At 41.6% G+C, this 17,175-nt stretch overlaps 1 protein-coding gene across 3 annotated transcripts in view; it reads left to right on the top strand.

Annotated features, from left to right (window-relative positions):
- Positions 1–402: 402 nt before the first annotated feature.
- Positions 403–17,175, top strand: part of LOC114046257 (tumor necrosis factor receptor superfamily member EDAR) — a 118,710-nt gene continuing 101,937 nt past the window's right edge. Inside the window, exon 1 of one of the 3 annotated variants that reach the window (XM_027866539.1) lies at positions 403–599. The gene's annotated coding sequence lies outside the window, so the exon portion shown is untranslated. Of the gene's footprint in view, positions 600–787; positions 852–17,175 lie in introns of those variants that run through there. The other 2 variants (XM_027866538.1, XM_027866537.1) reach the window with 2 other exon arrangements.

The following is a 17,175-nucleotide window of genomic DNA, read 5'->3' on the forward strand; positions in this document are numbered from 1 at the left end:
GATTGCTGTTACCAATAGAAGAAAGGACACCCCCGCCCAGGAAAAAAAGAAAAAAGAAAAAGAAAAAAGCAGCCTGGCATTTTTAGCTAAGGGGTAGCCTCTTACAGAAGGCATGAAATCCAGCGGCCCTGGACGTGTTAGAGGCAAACGGGAGAAGCAGTGGGGAGTGAACTTGCAAAAAGGCTGGGAGAAAGAGGGTTTTGCTTTCTTCTCCATTGCTGGGAGAGACCTCTAGGTGGTGCAGGTGAGTTTGCCGTGAAGGAAAGCCCCTCGCTCGCACACGACTTTTCCAAACTCTCCGACAGGACAGTAGGCAGTGAAGGAAGAGTTCCCGGGAAATCTTTTGAAACTACCAAGAGCGCCAGCGCCGAGCTGACCCCAGAGGCGGTGGTGCGCTGTGCCTCCGGTCCCTGGGGGCTCTGAGAGACCCTGCAGGGAGTGACAGTGTGGCGACCGGCTCCGGGAGCTGGGCGTTTGCAGCTCAGGACTGCCGAAACCTGGTACCCCAAGAGAAGCGGGACCTTTGCTGGCGCTCTCCTTCCAGTCAGACCGAGCTGCCTACTGAGGGACGCTTGCTTGGAACCGGCCATCAGTGCCAGGTAAGCGTGGGTCTTTGCTTGGGACGCAGTTTGCTCAAGTCCTCCACCGGGAAGAGACAGGGCTGTCTGTCAGGGAGAAAGAAAGAGCCCAAGTGCACATTTTTGAAATGCATCTCATTTTTTCGTTTTGTTTGAACAAGCCGTACCTAGCACTGTGCGTCCCTGCTCGGGGCTTTGAGACTCAAGATCCCGTCTTTGTTTTGGGGAAAATACCAGAAACCCAAATTCCTACCTCGATTGCAGGTTTAAAGGGTAAGCCAAACTTTGCATGTGCCTAACTGGCTTCTAGCACTTTGGTTACTAAAAACAAAGGGTGCCTCCCAAGAGCCCCTGCAAAGGAGACTTAGGAAGAAGCTGGCTCCTTCTGAGAGGGAAGTTGTTAGGACAGTTGGTCTGTTTCTTTCATAAAACCAATCAACAAACATCCCCAACACCTACAGGTCTCTCCAAGGTGAGGTTTTGAAGAAAACTAACAAGTTATCAGTGTGCTCTAAAGTCTTAGGAGGGTGATAGTAGTAGTAGTAGTAGTAGTAGTAGTAGTAGTAGTAGTAAGGAGGAGGGGTGGTGGTGGTGGTGGTGATGGTAGTAGTAGTAGCAGCAGCAGTAGTAGTGATGGTGGTAGTAGCAGCAGTAGTAGTGGTAGTGGTGGTGGTGGTAGTGGTGGTGGTGGTAGCAGCAGTAGTAATAGTGGTGGTGGTGGTGGTGGTGGTAGTAGTAGGAGTAGTAGTAGGTAGGTAGGTAGGTAGCATTTATATTGTGCTTTAAAGTTTGGTTTTTTGGTTTGGTTTTTTTATTTTTTGATGAGGCAATCAGGGTTAAGTGACTTGCCCAGGGTCACACAGCTAGTAAGTGTCAAGTGTCTGAGGTTGGATTTGAACTCAGGTCCTCCTGACTTCAAGGCCAGAGCTTTATCCATAAATATTTTTTTTTTTTTGCTTTAAAGTTTGCCAAGCACTTTACATATGTTATCTCATTTGATAAGAAGGGAAGGCACTGGGCCCCTCAGAGAACCTAATTTTGAATCCTGGTTCTGCCCCTTATTACCACCTCATTAAACAAACCATTACACATCTTTGAGCTAAATGAGTAAAATGATGAGGTCAGACTAGATGACCCCCAAGGTCCCTTCCAGCTATAAATCTATGTTTCTGTGAAATCTAGCTTTGCACATCAGCTCTGATGCTTACTTACCTGTGTGAACTTGGGAGTCACTTCCCTGTATCTTGGTTTCCCATGTAAAATGACTGGGTTGGATTAAGTTTTCCAAGGTATCTTGCAGCTCTAATTCCTGGTGACCCTGTGTTTCTATCTAGCTGTTCCCAGAAGTGAGAACCAGTTTTGAGCAAAGACTTGATATTTCATTTCTAGAACCCCAAAACAGAGTAGCTCATATCCCATGATGAAGAGTCAGATTTGAACTCGGAGGGATAGAGGCATTTTCTTACTACCAAATGTCTCTCTTTAGTATCATATTAAAGGACCCAGGTACTAAAGACCAGGGAAATTTGAGAAGAAAATGCCAATTGAGCCCCCAAAATAAAACCCCATCAAAAGAGATGACATTTCATATTATAGATATTCCCTGGCCTACAATGCATTATGTTCATTTAATGCCCAAAGCCAAATTAGAAGCAGATACAGAAATTGAAGGAATGGTGGAGAGAGAGACAGAGATAGAGATAGAGAGAGACAGACACAGAGAAAGACTGAGAAAGACAGAGATACCAAGAGACCAAGAAAAACATGTAAAGAAGTAAAGATCTGGTCAGTCATAGAATGATGAAATCATCTGGATTTAAGCTAGACATAGGAATGTATTGCTGACATGAAAAGTGTGGAGGACAGGGGAATATAGCAAAATAAAAATGAAACTAGACCTCTTGTGATCCTTCTTTGATAAGTAATCTAAGAATCAGACAAATGATAGCAAATCTAAAATGTGAAAAAGGTAGTGAGTTTTAGGGAGTGGGAAGAAGTCAATTCAAATGATTAAGGTCAAGAATATTTAGTTTGGGTTTCTTGCTTGTCATTGTCTAAGAACGCCAAATCATAACAACTTGAGCACTTGAATATACAATTTACTAAGTCCAGCAGAAGGAGAAATTGTCATCAAGTGTGGAAAATCACAGCTTGTCACGATTCTCATGAGTGTTTACACTCCTTTCCAGTGATGAGGCAGTGAGAAATTTTGAGAACTTTGGCAACAATCTGCTTTACTTCCTAGAGCACACATCATCTTGCCCTTTACAGACCTCTGCCCTCGCCACTGGTTCCTGTAAGTTTGCATTGTAGAAAATACTCCTTGGGAACAGCCTATCTGGGGAAACCCACCAGTGATTCACTCTCATATTTCTTTAGCAATACTAGTCATCTCAACATAAAAGTAAAGAGGTAGGGGAGGGCAAGGTTTCAATATATAGACAAAAATCAAGTACCATTGTCATTTTCCCAATAGTCAAGATTCACAAAGCCTGAGAATGGAACTTAGCTTGTCCTTCCCGCCACCACAGTGTTATGCGCTGAGGCCCGTTTCACAAACAGCACAGCTAAGGCTCCCTGATGGCTTGAGGATAACCAAATTGCCCACAGGCCATCAGTGAGCCTTGTAGCAAAATGTTTTGCTGTCCTTCTGGTCAAGGGCAGATTGATGAAGGAAGAGACCATAGACAGATACCTTCCTGAAAGGGCCAATGGAACCTTGGTCACCTGACTCCCAGTCCCAGGTCCAGGTAAGTCCTGTGGTTAACAAAGAATGGAATTTATGCTAAGGAAAATGCACAAGCTCCTAACTTCAAAGAATCAACCAAATCTGAAATTCAAACAGTGCAGACATAAACATGATTGATTTTTGGAACCCAGCCCCACTGCTAAGTGGCTCATTTACCTCCCATTCTGTTTTCCTGCTGTTCTCTTCCTGACTTCAAGGAACATACCCTGCACACCACCTTTGCCCTTGGGTCCTTTTCTCTGCCAGTATCACAGAAGACATCTATCCCGTTCTCTATCTTGGCAGCTATTGCATGGTCTATCTGAGAGATTTCATCCCCTCCAATATCATAGTTAATTTGTGTGTCATAATCATACTTCATTAGGCTAATAGGTGTAGGGGAGACCAGACCCAATTCCCTATTTTAAGTAAGAGGTTCAGTGTTTAGATATCTCATCCTCTCCAGTTGGTTACCTTCAGTCCAGTTTACACCTCTCTCTACTGAGTCTTTCTTTAAAAGAATAGAGTAAGGGAAAATAGAACCTGAAACGAGTTGCCTTGAGAGGTGAGGGGTTCACCCTCCTTGGGAAGCTTTAACCATTCCTTTGTGAATTGGTTGGGCAAGATGTCTGCTCAATCCCTTCCAAAGCTCAGAGTAGATTCAAAGGAACCTTCAAGGGAAAGGCACAAGTCTCTGGAAAAATGGTAGGTTTTTTACCCTCGTGAGCCATCTTGATGAAAGGTCTGGTAAGAAAGAAGGCTGAAGCTAGCAAAGTAAAATAAGGTTTTGGGATGACTTGTGGGCTGTAGTCCAAGCAACCCGTCTTTTGTTAACAGAATACAGCAACAACAATAACAACTAAGAATTGACTTTTTTTCTTTCACCTCATCGATGTTGCTCTCTGGAGTCTCAAAACATTGTCAAGGATTGGTTAAGCCCGTGCAGGAAGACTGTGTGAAAATGCCTCTGACTCAGCTAGCTCTCAGGGTTGAAGTAGGGTCCCTTGCTCTTTCTGATGGCCCAGCTGAGAGTAGGTACCAGACCACCAAGGTCCCCAGAGTAAACAAACACACAGATTCCAGCTGTCAGCTGTGTACCTCTTGGGTTTTTGCAGTCACAATTGGAGGCATTTAACGTTTCTCGACAGTCACATGCCTGAGGATGCAAAATCTCCTTTTTGGCTTCAGAGAGGCACAGCTGCCTCAGTATTATCAGAGCCTGAGGCCACCACCATCTATTCCAGCAGCTACTGCCTGCCTGCCTGCTACCCCTCCTCTGATACCTCCTTATGTGGAGATTTGCATATGTAGCTAACCAGGAATGCTTTTGTTCTCCATTTCCTACAAATCAAATTACTCCGTAATAGGTAACAACGATAAAGATCCCTACAGAGGGTGTTGCATTTGTGGAGAGATACCACAGCCATGATAGACATCCTGCATTTCATCAACAATTCGCTTTACAAGCTAATAAATCCCTTCTCTGTCTTGCAGATTGTTATTTTTCCCAGTGAGTCAGTGATGAAATGAGCTGTAAGTGTAACAACAATAATAACAAAGCTACCACTAATACTAAGAAGAATCAAAGCAGTAGTCTTGAAATCCAAGTGGAGGTTCTAAGATTTCTTGCATATATATTTACATTTTGTACTATGAAAATGACAATATGCCACCAAATATGCAAAGCTTAAAAATCTTGTGTAGACGTATAGAAGATCATAGGATTATAGATTTAGAGCTAGAAGGGAACTTAGAGTTCATCAGTCCAAACCTCTCATTTTATAGATGTGGAAATTCAGGCCCAGAGAGTTGAAAATACTAGACTGAGCTCACACAGGCAGTTAAAGGACAGAGATGGGATTCAAATCCTGGTCTTCTGACTCTAAATCCTGCGCTCTTTATACTAGAGATGTAATCCTGCTCCACCCTCCCGCCAACAGCAACAACCAATTTAACTGTAAGATAAGATGACAGTACAATGTTAATAAATTTAAAAATTAGCATCATAGCCATAGGATCATAGATCTCAGAAGTCATCTAATCCAATGCCCTCTTCTTGAGAAACACAGAAAGCTTAAACACATAAGCATAAACATCAAATGGAAAATGACAGGTGACTATTTAAATAAATATGAGACCATTCATTGCCACATCTTCTTGTTAAACCTCCAGCAATCTCTTAGGTATCTCTCATTTGCTTTAAGAACAAGAGTGAGAAGACATCACAGACTTCCTGCTAAAAGGTTACAGATTCAAACCCCAGCCCCTTTCCTTAAGTAACTGTGTGATGCTGGGGTAAACTGCTTAAAATGTCCCTAGACCTCAGTTTCCTCATTTGTGAAATGAAGGAGTTGGTTCTTTTCTCAGAGGTCTTCAACGAATATTTGTTAGGCATGTGGGGATTCTTGTGATATTTGCTTTGGACTAGATTACCAATGAGATCCCTTCCAACTCTGAAATTCTGAGAGTCTCGTGATGATGACATTGGAGCCCCAGCTCTAGCAGATCCTGGCCTTGAGCATGGGTCCAGCCATACTTCTGTCAGCTAAAGATCAACCTAACCAAGTTCAGAGATATTTTTTAAGAGAAAGATGGTCATCAGGTGATGAATCCAGTTTGGGGAGGGGCATGGAGTAGTGTTTCTGAATATTTCTAGGTCTATTTGTAAACCTAGAATTAAAACTTGTCAATACATTTTAAGTTCGTTTTCAAACTGTACCTAGTCCAGTGCCTGGCATGTGGTAGGTTTAATAAATGCTTGCTTAATTGAATTCTGAGTCAATAGAATAACATGCACAAAAGAAAAACAGTTAAGAGTTTACAAGAATGAATGTCACTGGGGAGGGGTAAAGCATTTATATGGTGTCTACTCTGTGTCAGACACTGTACTAAACACTTTTTTTAAACAAATATTATTATCTCATTTGATCCTTATGCCAACCTTGGGAGATAGGTGCTATTCTTATTCCCATTTTTGAGGTGAAGAAACTGAGGCAAACAGGGTTATGTGACTTGCCTAGGGTCACACAGCTAGTTAGTGTCTGAGGCCAGATTTGAACTCAGGTCTTCCTGACTAGGTCCCAGTGCTTTCTTCACTGTACCACCATCTGCCTCACCAAGCCCTGGGTAGAGGCTTGGCATGCTATTCATTTCCACTTGATTAAGAGCTCAACTGGCGAAAATTGAAGAAGAGAGGAAAAGTCGGCATCAGAAGCAGCAGCATCCTCTTCCCAATTGGGAGGAAGCTGCATTTTGATGAGCAGAGAAGCATTCATCCAAGTGCAGACAGCGTGTTTCGCTAAATGTTTTAAAAAGCCTCTTTTACTGGGTGTGCCATCATGGAACTAATTTAGAGATCAATTTAGCACCCAATTTGGCATGCCAACATGTTGTTCTCAATTGCAGTAGGTATTTTATGGAGTTAGCAGAGAATCTCTCTAAACAGGGACTTGGCTTCTCTGGGCACACATTGCTATTAGATTCTGCAGACAACCCATAAAAAGAGATGGGTGGTCTCTGGGGACCATGAAAATGAATGGCTGTGTCTTGCTATTGGAAAGGTGCATAAATAAGTCATCAGAGAAGAATCAGAAGTTTGGATTCATTGATCCAAAGTTCATGATAGTGCTACTGACCTTGGACAAGATGGCCAGCCACGTTTATGGGGCTTTTAGGGGTTTGGGATGTAATGCAAATATTTCCTGGGATAACCTATTTTATGTACCTAGATAGGTAAGATTGGTACTGAGCTTCTGTATCCATGTATAATATTAACTTTGGTTTTTAATTCTTAAAAAAAAAATAGAAAGGCGTGGAGCTTTTATAAAGGCACCTTGGAGGGCTCTTAAAGTGTATTTTCTTAAGATTTAGTCCTTAATATTGTTTTGGGTTGCACTTGTAACAGCTACTGCTTATACTTCCTGACCATAATGAAAAAAAATAAATCAGAAAGTACACGTTGGGGATGTAGTTGTTTAGACACTCCATATTCTACAGAACTGAAGCATTTCTTAAAGAAGGATAGCCAATAGATTCTAGCAATAACAGCTTTTCTAAGAGTCGAATTTGTAATGAGAGCAAATCATCTCTGCACTGTTAGATTTGCAAGAATGTGGTTTTCTCCTGAAGGGATCCTTTGCATATTTAATAAAAATCACAGATAGTAAGTCAAATGCAAAAGAACTCCATCATAACACATCTCCTTGGCCCAAACCAATTCAATCAATAAGCATTTGTTAAGCCTGATATGTGCCAGGCACTGTGATGATGCTCGAGATACAATAACAAGACAGTCCTTTCCCCTTCAAAAGCTTACCTGCACATGAAGAAAGTAAACTAAAACTATACAGAGCTATAGAAATGTGAGCCATGTGCAGAATTTGAGAAGAGAAGGTACCAGGAGTCAAGGTAGGGGGAAAGATCAGGAAAGAATTCATATAAGAGAAGATATTTGAGCTGAGTCCTGAAGGAAACAGGAGATTCTAAGAAAGAGGGATGAGGTAGAAGTGCATTCCAGGCATAGTGGATAGCCAATCAGAAGCATGGAGGAACAAAATAGAGCATTGTGTCAGAGGAGGTTTGGGATGGACAACAGGGTGTAGGAAGGGGGGGAGGGGCTGAAGGGAATAAGCATTTATATAGCATCAACTATATGCTGTTGAACTTATGAAAATATAGTTGCTATGTATGTTCCAGGCAACCATACTAAGTGCTTTGCAAATATTATCTTTTTCCATTCTCACAACAACTCTTCAAAGTAGGTGCTGTTATTATCCTCATTTTACAGCTGAGGAAACCAAGGCAAACATATGTTAAGTGACTTGCCCAGGGTTACACAGCACTAGTGACTAAGACCTCATTTGAACTTGGGTTTTCCTGCCTCAAGGCTCAGGACTGTTACATATAACAAGTTTGGAGAGATAGGTTGGGGCCAGGTTGTGAATGACCTTAAATGGTAAATAGAAAAGCTAACATTTGATCCTAGAAGAAAAAGGGAGCTATGCAGTTTACTGAGTAAGGGAGTGATAGGACCACACCTATACTTTAGAAAAGCTATAAAAATGTAAAGGAAGCCTGGGTCAAATAACATTTTCAGAAACAGAAATAAAAGTCTGATTTTTGTTGTGGAGTCATTTTCAGTTATATCTAATTTTCCATGACCCCATTTGGGGTTTTCTTGGCAAAGATACTAGAGTGATTTGCCATTTCCTTATCATTTTACAGATGAGGAAATTGAGGCAAATAGGATTGTGATTTGCCCAAGTAAGTTTCTGAGGCTAGATTTGAATTCTGCTCCTCCTGACTGCAGGTCAGGCACTCTGTCCACTGTACCATCTAGTTGCCCCTAAAGTTTAATAGAAGAGGGACATAAAGAGGCAGGTGTAGCATCATAAATAGAGAGCCTGCCTTTAGGTCAGGAAGGCCTGGGTTCAAATCCTGCCTCTGACACAGAATGATTGTCTGTTGCTCTGGGCAAATAAATCACTTATGAGTTCTAGGCCAGTAATGTCAGACTCAAATAGAAACCGGAGGGCACATATTGACTTAGAAAACTGACGATTAGCATTATCTATGTCCTATTTTTATTTATTTTGTTAATGATTTCTCAATTGTATTTTCATCTGGTTTGGGCCACACTCACAAGTGTTGCAGGGAAGCTTTTTGAGCCCTCTACTGTCTAGGCAACACTCTCATGCTATAAATTGCAGAGAGGTGCTCTTCTGCATTGGTAGAAAGTGTTTCCTCACCTGGGACTTCTCAATATCATTGAAATCATAAATTCAATCCCTATCCCCCACAATGAAACTAACTTGTAATATATTTTTATTGCTAGTATTTTCCCGCTCTGATTAATGCTCTATCTATGGTCATTTGAAAGAGAGAAGTTCTCCCCAACACCAGTATTATTATATATTTTTCAGTTATTTTGCTCTCCTTTTGTACCTTTCTTCAAGGGATTACTGAGTAAGTACATCTTACATCTTTATTTGCTGGGGAAACTGAGGCAAAGGAAAGGTTTAGTGTCTTACCCAGGGTAACAATCACCTTTCTATAAAATAAGAAAAAAAATAGCAAATGACTGACCTGTAAAGGAAATTTGGGATCTTGGATCATTCGTCATCTCTGAAAACAAGGAGCGAGACCAAACTTTCTCCTCCATTAGTGCCAGTGGTCTTTCAGCTAGAGGTTTCCACATGAAAATCATTATCCAAACAGACCACACACATCTATCCAACTCTATTCATTTGATGTCAGTGTGTATAAAGCAGCATAGCAGGAGAAGGCTACACTGATGATTATCATAGTTGTTGCTTTTGAAGACAAATATTTATTTTTGCAAAGATTGCAAAACCAAGAACGGTAGAATATGAAATCTTCTGTGTGTTTACATAATAAACAGTGAGGAGGCATTGGCAGATTCTGCTTTCTCTCCTCCCCAAGGACTGACTATTTTCCTCCTGAAGACACCAATTAAATAGAAACATTGGCCTCTGGAGAGATGGGCATTACTAGGGATGGCAATCCTTCCTGCCAGTGTTTGTTCCCCATTGATATTTTCTTGTCAAGGACGTCAAGAGTGGGACAGTCCTGAATTTGGTGGAATGGTTTGTTAGAAGCCTCCTTTCATCTGGGGGCTTGGCACCATCTCAGCCCTCCCAAGGTGGTTCCCTCATTAGTCAACAACATTTATTGATCCATTGTGACCTGTACACTGAAGAAATTCAGGAAGGTGAGAAAACATAGCCCCTGCCCTCAAGGAGTTTATAGTCCAGCGGAGGAAGAACAAATCCTCATGAGGCAAACAAGATGATAGAAAGAACAAATGAAAATTAACATTGGCTATAAATGAAGTGCTGAGGGGACATGGGTTAAGGGAGAGATCAGAGCTGGGTGTGTCAAGATCACTTTCAGGAAGGAAGGGGATGAGGGAAAAGTACACAAATTAATACACAATTTGGTAAATTTTCTTACTAAGGGGCTAAGTTCTACAATACATATGAATTTGGTCTATCTGTACACTGGCTAGCATCCAGATTCATTAGCTTCAGCTGCAGCTGTGAGGAGCTGGAGTGGAGGGAGGAATTTTGCAGGGATGGAAGGGTAGGGAGGGAAAGAGGGTACTTCTCTAACTCCTCTTTTAATGTCATCTGCAAAGGTGATAATAACTAGAGTAGCAATGGCAAGACCATTTCTGGAGATTGGAAGAATCTGACTATTTCTGAATAACAAATCACTTTCATCCTCAGAAATATGCCTACACTACTGAGGCCAGTAATGAGATCCCAAATGGGACATGGCAGAGTTGGGCACGAACAAGAGGTACTGGAAAGGCATGGTAAGGTCAGGAGACTAGTTTCTGATTGTTCACTCTGGATACAGGGATGGACTAGCCTGCCTGTATTTGCTATGCCATGTTCTAGCATTCTGTGAAACCCTCTTTTCAGTTTGAGTCTGGCTTTGTGGAGGCTAGTACCATCTGGAGAGTGAGAGCCTCTGCCCTTGAGACGGTCATGGCTAAAGTCATCAATTCACAGATTAAGATTGGAAAGGTCTCTAGTGTTCATCTAGTCCAACCTCCCATCTAAATTGTGACTTCTATCTACAACATTCTCAATAACAGCTCCCTTCTATATAGAACTCCCTCTTACATAGAGTAGTTTTAAAAATCACCTTCTTTGTGATATCACTGACATGTATGCTGTATAAGTATTATTTGCCTTCTTACAAATGAAGAAACTTATATTCAGAAAGGTTACACCACTTGACCTCAGTTGTATAGCTATTAAAGTGGCAGAATTGGGAGAGATAGGCAGAGGCAGAGAAAGATAAAGAGAGACAGAGACAGAGAATGTTTCATAAATTGGCTCGTCATTCTGGAAATTCTGGAGAACTGGGGCAGTCTTCCAACTGGGAAGGAAAAATATCCTGGGGCAGTGGTCCTCTTAGAATGACTGTCGTTGAATGTGTAATTGGGAAGGGCCATGAGTTGGTTCCTTTGCTGTCTCCCTTCTTGTGCTTCCTGGGTTCTCTCTCTCTCTCTCTCTCTCTCACTCTCTCTCTCTCTCTCTCTCTCTCTCTCTCTCTCTCTCTCTCTCTCCCTCTCCCTCCCTCCGTATCTCCATGGTTACAGCCTCCCTCCTCAGCCCTAAGACAGGATGAGTGCACTGCCCCATTGTGGGATGGTGACTACAATGGGAATCAAGTGCAGTCAAGTCAGAGAATTAGACAGGGTGTTGTCCGTGGTATTTCCTGGCATTGGGGATCCTGGCTCTCAGGAAAATTTCCAGGGTAACACTGGCTTTATTATCCGCTTCAGTGGTAAGTGGACAATGCTGTTGAGTGAGCGATCATTTGAATTACAATTTTAGAATTAGGCAGCGTTCAGAATCCTCTCATTTAAAATTTGACTTTAAAGTTCTGAGTGGCTAACATTCCTCAATCAACATTCCAAAGAAATACAACCATCAAAAGATGGGAACTTGTTTGCAAAGTATCACAAAGTATGATCCTGGAATAAATATTAAATATATATACAGGCTAATCCCTAAGTCTGTAAGTTGGAGAGAAGGTGCCAACCTGCATTCAAAGGTGGAGTTTCCTCACTTGGAAGTATGCCAATGAAATCCCTATATCTGTACGTAGTATAGATTTTAAATTTTGATAGGGATAGGGGCTGGATCTTTGATTTCCCTTCTTTTGATATCTGAAATCCTTACATAAGGAAATTCCCTCTAATCATACAGGTTTCCACCTTCTACATAAATTATACTCTTATAGAGCTGCCTAGAGCACTGAGTTTAGTGGCTTACCCAGCATATCACAGCCAATAAATTCAAAAGCAGGATTTGAACCCTGGTCTCAATATTAAGAATAATGAGATATTTGACAGTGGATAGGGAACTAACCTCAAACCAGTATATGCCTAAACATGTACATATACATATACACATTATATATGTACACATATGTCTAGATTCCAGAATTATGATTTCAGCATCATAAGGAACTGTCAGTGAAGAAATTTCCTCTAACCAATGCAAATGCACATCTTAGAGTCTTTGAGAGTGCTGTACCGAGGATACTAAGAGATTAAGTGACTTGCCCCCTATCATATAGCCAGTATGTGTCAGCAGTGGGACTTAAACCCCATCTTCCTGACTTCCTGACACAAACCCTACCCATTAGGCTACATTACTACTCAGACATAGATAGAGGAGCCACAAATTCCTCCATTGATCTCCTCTAGTGCCTGATCATGGTAAGGAGGTGATCCTGGCTTTTTGAAGGCTGTGTGAGTATAACTCATGCTCCTAGAAGTCCTTGCAAGCAGAGAAAGAAAGAGTATGGACCTGGCCACAAATCATGTCTCTACTCCTAGGACATACCTAGAAATGGAAGTTTGGGGGGCAGCTAGGTGGATAGAACACAAGCCCTGGAGTCAGGAGGACCTGAGTTCAAATTACCCTGGGCAAGTCACTTAACCCCAATCGCCTCCCCCCCCAAAAAAAGATTAAAAAAGAAATGGAAGTTTTGGGGATAAGTCTTGAAAACAACATTTCACTACATTTCATGGCATCATAGATTTGAGCCAAGAGGGGCTTCAGAGGTAATACAGCCGTATCGATCTTCATCTTGAAGATAAAGACATTAAAGCCCAGAGAATTTTTCACTTGCCAGAATTTTTTGAGAACTTCAGAAAGAATTCAACTCCTATATTTCCTACTGGAACATTTCCACCTGGAAGTTCTGTCTCAAATTCAAACTGTAATTCAATTCAACAAACATGTTTATTAAGAGCCTACAGTATATAAGGTGAAAAGTAGTATGGAATAATGGATAGATGAACAACAATGGAGGATGGAAAACCTGGGTTCAAGTATTGCCTCTGACACACACGAGCTATATAACCCAGGCAACTATCCTTTAAGGGTGATGGTAATAGTCCTCTAGGACTAGAAGTTTCAGATGATTTGCCCATCTACCACTGTGAAAAGTTAATCCCTGCCCTCAAGAAGCTTACACTGTATTTGTAGAATCAATTTGTACATGTACAGTTATATCCAGAAGAAAGACAGTGTGTGTGTGTGTGTGTGTGTGTGTGTGTGTGTGTGTGTGTGTGTGTGTGTGGTGGGATGGGGAGCATTAGCAGCTGGCAAATCAGAATAGGCTTGGTCTAAGAGGGGGTGCTTGAGCTGGATCTTGAAGGAGATTAAGGATTCTAAGAGGCCACGGTGAGGAAGAAGTGTATTCCAAGAATGGGGATAGCCAGTGCAAAGGCACAGAGATGAGTGAGATATGAAAAATAAAAAAGTCATTTTGTAGGAAATGTGAAAGGAATAATGTATATGGCTGGAAAGGTGGTACAGTTATCCCTTCCACAACATGACTTCCCCATCTAAGTTTCACTATATCACGGGTTGGCATAAGTAATTAAATGGGAATTTGGGGGGAGTTTTGTAGAAGCTGCAGATGACATTTGAAGGCCAGTAGATGATACAGAAAAAGTTTAAAAACTCAGAAATGCATAAAATATATGTATAGTATTGTAGAATATCAATATATTTTATCTTTTAATAATTCAGACCTTCTCTGGTATAAAGGAAGGGCCAAAAAATTTTACATGAATTTTCCAGATCGAAAGTGTGCAGTGCCTAACCCTTCCCCAGCCCCAGCAATGTGGGAGGGATAACTGTATAGAGCTAAATTATGAAGAACTTTTAAATGCTAATCCTAGGAGCTTGTATTGGACCCTAGAGGTAATTGAGGACCACTAGCTTATTGACTAAAGAAGTGACGTGGTCAAACTTGCACTCTTTTTCCAGATGTTTGTTGCTGTCTTCACTCTCCCTCCTTCCCTCATAAATTCAGAGCCTGATGTAAAATCTTCTCTGCCCCAATCCCTGACCTTTAAGCACCCTGAACTTTCAATTCTTCAACTTCCTCAACTCTTATAAAGTCAGCCTCCAAATTACCTTTGCAACAAACAAGAAAGATCAGACCCTAGGCTGTTCACCCTCTACCCTTCGTGGACGAGTTTGCCCCAGGGGCCTGGATTCCTAATTAAGGCTATGATTTAAAGTGTTATATCACAATGGAGAAAATGCTTGGAGGCAAGATGTAGATCCAAATTCTACTCTCACTACTTGTGTGGCCTTGGGCAAGTCACTAGGTCTGGGTTGTATTGGGCAACCTCAAACTCTAAGTGGATGATCCTGCCTCTCTCTGCCTTTGCTGATCTCATTCCCCTCCACTTGGAACGCATTCCCAAATCCTACCCAAGGCCTTCAAAACTCATGTCTAATTTCACCTCCATAAAATCTTTCCCGATAAACCCTATCCCTCTTCTGAATTCTTTTAGCACTTAAGCTTTGTTATCATTAGTTGCTGAATGGTGATTTATCATGTACTGTCTTATGTGCCATGACCTTGACTTACTGATAATTGGTATAGATAAAATAAGAAATATAACCATAGCTCTGTAACTTTTTTTTAAGGTTTCCTATAGTTGGTGCCATCTTATTCATCATACTTACAGCATAAGTCTACAATGGGCCTGTAAAGGTGATATGCCCCTCATACTTTTTTTTTGAACCTATGAATAAAGTTATAGGGAGTCAAATAAAAGGTTGACCTGATGATTAGAATATTTGATGCCTATTTCAGATATATTCCTACTCTGCAACAGTAGAAGAAGTTTCCATACTGGCAGTTCCCTATTCCCTGCCTCAGTTTCTCTCTCATAAGAAAGCCCCAAGGATTCTTTTGTAGCTTTCTTGGGGGAGAAAAAGGAATAAGAGGCTGATGCAAACTATAGCTTCAGCAACGATACATCCCAGAAGTTCCCAGGTTTGAGAAAATCCAGTGGAAGAGAGCCTATTTTATCATCAGGCTTTGCAGAAGGAATGCCCTTTGTCAGATTGTGAGGCTCGATTTTTGGTTTGGAAAATATGGTTGCCATAGAGACACTCTCTTATCCTCGATTCTCTTCCCAGTGGCTTAAATTGCAGGAATTTTCTGGACTTGATTTAGCAAGGTTGCCCCACCCTGTCTGGGATCCATTTTAAGTTCATGTCCTTTCCTCTTCCAGGTCCACTTGCCTCAGTTTCTCACTGTGTAAAATGGGACTAGAACTGCCTTTCTCATAAGAAAGTGCTAAAGATTATTCAATCCTACAGCACAGCAACATGCTAATAGAATTCAAAAGTACTTGTGCTGCTGTTGTGTTCGAGGGAATAGTCATGAACTACCAGTTGTTTTTTCTTTCTGGGAAAAAAAAAACTGTTCCCATGGAACCTCCTGGAATATGTAGCTATTTAGTGGCTGTCAGTCAGAGAGAAGCATTGGCCCAGGTAACCTGGCTCTTTGTCGAGAAGTAAGAAGGCCTTAGGACCTATAATGTAATTATATCTCTGCTGAATCCATTCAGGATATCTTCTGAATAGAGGCTGCCAAATGCAGCCGTATCACATTTCCACCTTTAACAAATGCAAGCTAAGTGTTCTTGTTTCAATAAAATATTCATCGCCATTGGCATAGACAGAGGGGTTTTTGCCGGGTTTGAACAAGGTCCAGGGCCAGGGAGTGAAAGTTATTCCCCATTTTAAAGATGGTCAGGTGGCTTGTGTGAAATGAACGGGTGGCCTTGAGCCAGCTCCTTAGAGGTAAGCAGGCAGCTTCCTGATATTGAGGACAAGCTGATGGCTTCATGAGCTGCTGGGCCAAAAGACCAGGGCCCAAATGTGCATGGAACACTGCCCGGTAGCTAGAGTGCCTTCATTCATGTCCTATCCAGCATTAGGGCTGTCTTTCTCTGTCTCTGTCTCTCTCTCCATCTCCCTCTCTCTCCCTCTCTCTCTCCCTCCCTCTCTCCCTCCCTGCCTCTCTCTCTCTCTCTCTCTCTCTCTCTCTCTCTCTCTCTCTCTCTCTCTCTCTCTCTCTTTCTCTCTCTCTCTTCCCAAAAGGGCAATAGCTAATGAGTTAGGACTTGCTTGAAGCACCACTTGAGAAGACCTGGGCTCAAATCCAATCTCAGGTACTTGCTATCTGTTTGATTCTAAGGAAGTCAGCCAACCCTTCTGAGCCTCAATTTCTTCTGCTGTCAAATGGGAATGATCATAGTATTGACTTGCTGGTACTGTGAGAATCAGATGGGATCATGTACATAAACACTTCTTAAAATGCTATGTAAATGTAAGCAATGATTCCAGAGCCCTTTGCTCTGATTATTATAAAATTATAATCAAAGCAGTCAGTAGGGCCAATTGTACTGGGTGACCTTTAACTTTAAATTGAGTAGAACAGGAAAACTGCATCTGAGATGAAAAATATTCAGACATCCACTAGACTATTGGTCAACAGGTATTTATGAGTATATACAGTTTAATTCAATTTAGCACATATTTATTAAGGTTCTACTCTGGGCAAGGCATGTTGCTAGGTGCTGGGGATACAATGATAAAAAAAAAAAAAGAAGCAGTCTGTGCCCTCAAGAAGCTTACATTCTACTGGAGGATGTATAAATAGGTAAGTAAATACAAGGTAATTGGAGGAGGGAAAGATCATTAAAGACTTGGGGTGACCAGAGAGCAGGAAAGGCTCTGTATAGGCTGTGTCACCTTCAGGAAACTAGAGTCTCTGGAGTGTATCCAGGCACAGAGACACAGAGACAGGAGATAGATGCCAAGACTGGGAAACAGCTCTGCCTCTTTGACTAGAGCATAGAACACAAGATGGGAAGTAATATGAAATATCTAGAAAGATACATGGGGACTAGATTTTTTTTTTCCTTTTTAACCAAAACGGTGATTTCATCGGTATAGGGAACTGGAAAGGAAACTACAGCAGATCAACACTTGTTGTTGTGGTTTT

This window comes from Vombatus ursinus, unplaced genomic scaffold (assembly GCF_900497805.2).
Source record: "Vombatus ursinus unplaced genomic scaffold, bare-nosed wombat genome assembly UNPS02014781.1, whole genome shotgun sequence".
Lineage (NCBI taxonomy): Eukaryota > Metazoa > Chordata > Mammalia > Diprotodontia > Vombatidae > Vombatus > Vombatus ursinus.